The sequence below is a fragment of the Anser brachyrhynchus genome, assembly GCF_964034855.1.
Source record: "Anser brachyrhynchus genome assembly, chromosome: 1".
NCBI classification, from domain to species: Eukaryota; Metazoa; Chordata; class Aves; order Anseriformes; family Anatidae; genus Anser; species Anser brachyrhynchus.
In genome coordinates, this window is record NC_137694.1 from 9,109,578 (window position 1) to 9,115,044 (window position 5,467).

Genomic DNA, 5,467 nt, shown 5'->3' on the forward strand with positions numbered 1-5,467 from the left:
TTTTGCACCCAGCCCCAGTCTTTAACACATGTGGTTTTGTAATTGTGATACACTGGGAAAGTTCAGAGTGCTCATTGGCCTTTTAGCTTCTATTTCCACCTGTGTGCTCCTATGTCTAGTATTAACAAATCAGATTGTGAGTCACACCAAATAGCTGGCTGGAAATTTTCACTTGCATTTTCCTTGAATTTACACCAGGTATATCAAATCTTTTCTTCAACTGCTAATACCCAGCAACAAAATAGAACATAAGAAGTAAAGAAATACCAATAGTTGCCCTCTTAAACTGGCACCTATTCTTTAACCGTATTTCTTTCCTGTCCATGTGAATTATAAGTTCCTTAGAACAGAATCCCATGATGTGTTTGTGTACTTGCTAGTATATTGAAGGCCTGCTTTTCATAAGAGCCTTTAAACATTAGCCTAACGCAAGTAATAAATAATACTAACTACTTTCTGTATTTAATAGATTATCCTTGATTAACCAATGGATGTTTATTCATCTAGTTTTACAAACAAAAACAGAAGGGCACCAATGAGTCACAGGTCAGATGTATTTGGAATTTATGAGACTGGAGATTCAGATGTATGTTTCATACCAGAGAGAAGATGAGAGTTGTGTATACTTGGACGGAGTATTCTAAATATCTTTTCCTTTATTTCTTTTTCTAATCAGATATGGGACGCCTTCATGCGTATGTTTCTTTGTCATTAATTAATTTTAGTAGTGACTACATTAATAAAATTACAATTTAGTCTGTGCTTGGGTGACTGTCTCCACCTACTTCTTTTCCTTATTAATATGAAATAACAACTCTAGGAAAAATGAGTTATTTTGTTTCACTCTTCCAGAGTACGAGAATCTTAAAGCCCAGTCACAGAGAACACATAAACCTTATTTTAAAACAGAGAAGTGTGTATTGGATTAAACAAGTACATGCAGAATTTTATCCCACAGTAGATAAAGTCTCTGGAAAATCAGTTTACCTGAACCATCTCTCTGAAGCCTGCGTATCCTAGATCTTAATAAAGTCAGTTTGCACCACATATGGATTGACAAATTTCTCAGTCTCCAGAGGTTTTGTAGTAAATTTCAGTTTTTCACCAACTAACTGTTAGGGTTCACCTGTTTTTCTGTGAAAGTTGCCTTTGCTGAAGAATGTTCTTCACAACTCTGCTTCCCAGTTTTTGGTTTAACCCTTTATTCTTAACTCATTTTGCATAGCAGTGTAATTTGGGGATTTTTGATCTGTAAACATGTAGTAAAGCTGCTTTTCTTTTCTTTTTTTTTTTTTTAATTCCAAATTAATTTTTTGTTCTTTTTTTTTCTTTTCCAAAAATGTTATTAGTGTCTTTGTCATGATTACTTTTATTATTAATAATAATTTGATTGTATTAAATAATTCTGTATTTTGTCAAGGAGAATTAATGAAATATTGCAGAAACTCAATCAACATAGTGTTACAAGAAGTTGGAAAAAGGGTATTTATACCTAATGCAGATGTACTTTTAAATGCCAGGGATCATATAATCCTTCTTATGATCCCACTTAGTTATTGAACTTATGTTGTACATACTCTGGATGACCTTCACAGAGGTCAAAATTATTATGTCTTCATTACTCACACAAACTTTGGTCTCAATTTTGAATATATAAAGGGCAGACGCATCCTTGGAACAATAGAATATGAGAAGATGTAGTTTATCGTGTTATCCAGTATCAAAGTACCTAGAAAAAAAAAATACCATAGTTTAAAATTGAAATATATATATAATATATATAAATATATATTATATATATATAAATATATAATATATATTAAATATATATTATATATATATATACACTTCTAAATTGAAATTTTAAAAAGAAAATTTTGTCACAACAGTAGTGGCTATTAGTAAAGGAAACTAGCTATGCAAAAGCAGGACACTGAAGAAAATATAGATATTATGACATGTAGAAACTTTCATTCTGCATATGCACTACAGGAAGCCCAATTTCTGACAGTTTGTACATCCCATTCCATGAATATACTTCATCCAAAGGCTAAAATTGTATCCACCCTAAAACACTTTTTACTGGTAATTTACAGCTTCTATTACTTACTTCTAGCTAGTAGTCCCTAATTTTATATAATACATACATAAATGTCCCATCAAGATGTAATTTTAGAAATGGGTCTTATTTGGAAATCAAATTATTTTAACTTTCATTGTTGAATATTATTAAAGAAACCAAAGAGGGAAAATAACTCTGGTCTAAAACTTCGAAGTATTTCATCACTGCTCTCCCAGTGAACTATATTCTCCATTAATGTAAATCAGTTTTGTTTGAGTCTGTTAAAATGTGGAAACTAAAATTCTAATCTTAATTGCCTTTCTGCCACTGCTTTTCAGATAAAACTTATTTATTCTCCCTTTTTGGAACTATATTGTGAAAGAGAAGGTATGGCAGCTGAAAATGGGCCAGACCAGATTTTGGGAGTACTCTTTCTGACTTTGCCATTAGTCTGAGAGAAAACAAAACAAACAAAAAAAATATGCACAGTTTTTAACTCATAACTTAAAAATTCTTTCTCACCTGCCACTTTTAGTTTTGTCATTTTGATTTGCATAAATCATTTGTCACAATTTAAAAACAGAAGCATAAGGAAACACCTGCCTCATAGGGACTCTTATTGCTCCTGATTGAGTTACCATCTCCTCAAGAGTATTCCAGTTTAGTTGCTTGTGGTGGATTTTAAGCATGACAACAGTGTGTGCTGTTAAGGGCTGACCTTCTAGATGATTAATGAAGAAATATTATAGGTATTCTCATCTGCTCATTTTTTGACATCTTTCTTCCTTTAATAAACAACTTATACCAGTGAGGAGTTCATGAGTGGTCAGAACTATTTTGTTCTGTATACTAACTATGTAATGGATACACTTTTCTTTAACCTGTCAACATACAGGACTCAAACGTGATTCAGATCTGCCTCCTTCTTCAGTAAAACAGGAGTAGCTCCTTTGAAGTCAATGAAATTCTTCTGGTTTCGTGTATGAGAAAATGTGAGAAGAATAAGGCCTTTTGTCTTTATCCAGGGAAACCATGCTGCTTAATAAATCATCATATCAGCAGCTGTTTTGCACTGGGGAACAACACAATAATTGATGCTGCTGTCCAGAAATCCACAGAGATTATTGATCAGGCAAGCCTGTTAACATTTCTGTAAACTGGCAGCAGAGGACTGAGGGAGTAACAGGAATATGCTCACGTTGTCATTTGCAAAGTATCTTTTACTACAACATATTTCCAAAAGTATTGAACTAGCAGTTGTTTTTTTTTTCTTTTTTTTTTTCTTTTTTTTTTTTTTTCCCTGTGCTGTTTCTGTAAATATCTCTTTTTATTCATGGAAAACAACAAAGCCAAAAATAACATTTGTGTTTACAATGCAGGGGACCCTATAAACATTTTAATTGCAATAAAGTTTAGTCTGTTTACTAATTGAGAAGATTAACAGTTTTGACCGGAAAGACTGATGACGTGCTATGCAACAATAAAAAAGTCAAGGTGGACAGACTCTCAGATCAGGAGACTCATCTTTTTAAAGCAGTGGCTAGGGAAAATTCCTGACCTCAGAACTACATATTTTTCTAATTTAATCATTATTTCACAAGATTTTTATTTGGAATTAATCTGATTGGCTTGTATTAAAGTTTATAAATAGAAGTGAAACACAAGTCTCATGAATCAAAACAATCCAGTTTCCTAAAGTAATCTTCTGAAGACTAAATATATAGACTAAGACTATATATATATATATATACATATATAATTCCTGAAAATGGAGTATCTGAATTACCACCATAATTCAGTATTTAATGAAATGTAAAAGATAAACTTGTCAGTCTCTGTTCAACAATCCTATGAGAGAACTTTTGACTGCTAAAAAAGACAGTGTTTGCCACATATATGTTTAGTAAAATCAAATAGTAGATTGTAACTTATATATATATATATATGTTTAGAAGATAACAGACATAGTTATGACTTTTTGATAATATGTGATTTCCTTGGAAAGAACTGTTGTGACGGAGAGAAATCCTTCAATAGGAATGGGAGAAAAGCATATGTTAACTTTATAATCCAGTATTTAAATCACTTACCAAGAAAGAGCATCCAGTCTGTCAGAGCAGGACATGAACTCCAAATATGCAGCTCAGGTATCAACCTTTTGACACATTAGAGGAAAGTGGATCCTTGATTCAGTTTCCCAACTCACTAAGTTTTTAAAATTAATTTTGTTCCAAATGCATCTAGATATGAAAATCTTGGATTTTCATGCTGTCCATAAAACTTAATATTCATTGTCTAGCTAATCCTGGAAAACAAAACAGAATATATCTACCAATGCATAAAATTTATGGCCTGAAAATCATTGTTTTCACTTGCATAATAGAACAGGAGCTTATAGGTCTTGAGGGAAAGAACACTCATCACTAAAACATTACCACTGAAAACATCTTGGATTTATTTTATTTTTTAATTATTCTGCTGAAACACAAACAAAAAGTTCTTACTTGAAACTGTCTCCTTATTACTGAGCTGTCTGTGACAATTTATGAAGCAACACCTGTGCTGATAGCTCGCTGTCCTCCTACTTCCTTCCTTCATTTGGCTGTTTGCTCACCTGTTACTTGGTGTCTGACTCCCTGTTTAGAGCTTTCTGAGAGAGCGGAGGTTTTATTTTTTTTTCATTTTAATGGGACCCTAAAAAGGAAACTTTTAAATAAGTTTTAAGGGACTATTGCAAGAAGACTATTTATTTTGCAGTAGAAATTAATGTTATAGTTAAAGATGGAAAAAAAAAATCCAGAAAATAAAGCTAATGGATTCATTTGGTAAAAAAAAAAAAAAATAAAAAAATAAAAATGGAGAGTAAGCATAACTCCAGTTTTCTGTGTATTTTGCTACATAACTCTCACAGCCATAAGCTAGAAAACAAATGGGATCAACTCAAATGAATGGAAAAATATGTTTCTGGATGTTATGAGGAATATAGTTGTTATATTCACTATTTCATGCATTATCTTGCTAGACCAGTCTGATGTATGAACAAATAGCTTTTTGTATCCACACTGAGTTGTTGAGTACTCTGATAGTATGTTGCTTGTAATGGAGCTGAGTAGCTTGTTGCAGCTGTTTGTTCAGCAGACCCTGAAGCCCTCCTACCAGAGTCATTACTAATTCAAACAAGCCACACTCAAAAACAATTACATGTCTGAACCTTGGAACAGTGCAGACCTAATTGTAGACCTATGTACCTTCTAGAAGAAGGGAAAAAAAATCTAATGCATGTCAATATGTACTGTCCGTGTTCCATAGGAAGCCCTGTACTGTTCTTATCGTGTATCCCAGAGGTTGCATCAAGTGGATACATAACTTGCAACGGGAGAAAGCAGTGCAGCAGGTGATTTTGAG

General features: G+C 32.7%; 1 long non-coding RNA gene across 1 annotated transcript; it reads right to left on the minus strand.

Moving 5' to 3' along the window:
- Nucleotides 1-585: 585 nt before the first annotated feature.
- LOC308188595 lies at nt 586-4,633 on the minus strand. Its single transcript, XR_013945625.1, has 3 exons — nt 4,498-4,633; nt 4,153-4,367; nt 586-1,729 (listed from the first exon to the last, which is right to left on the minus strand). It is a non-coding gene; the product is annotated as an uncharacterized lncRNA (long non-coding RNA).
- Nucleotides 4,634-5,467: the final 834 nt, after the last annotated feature.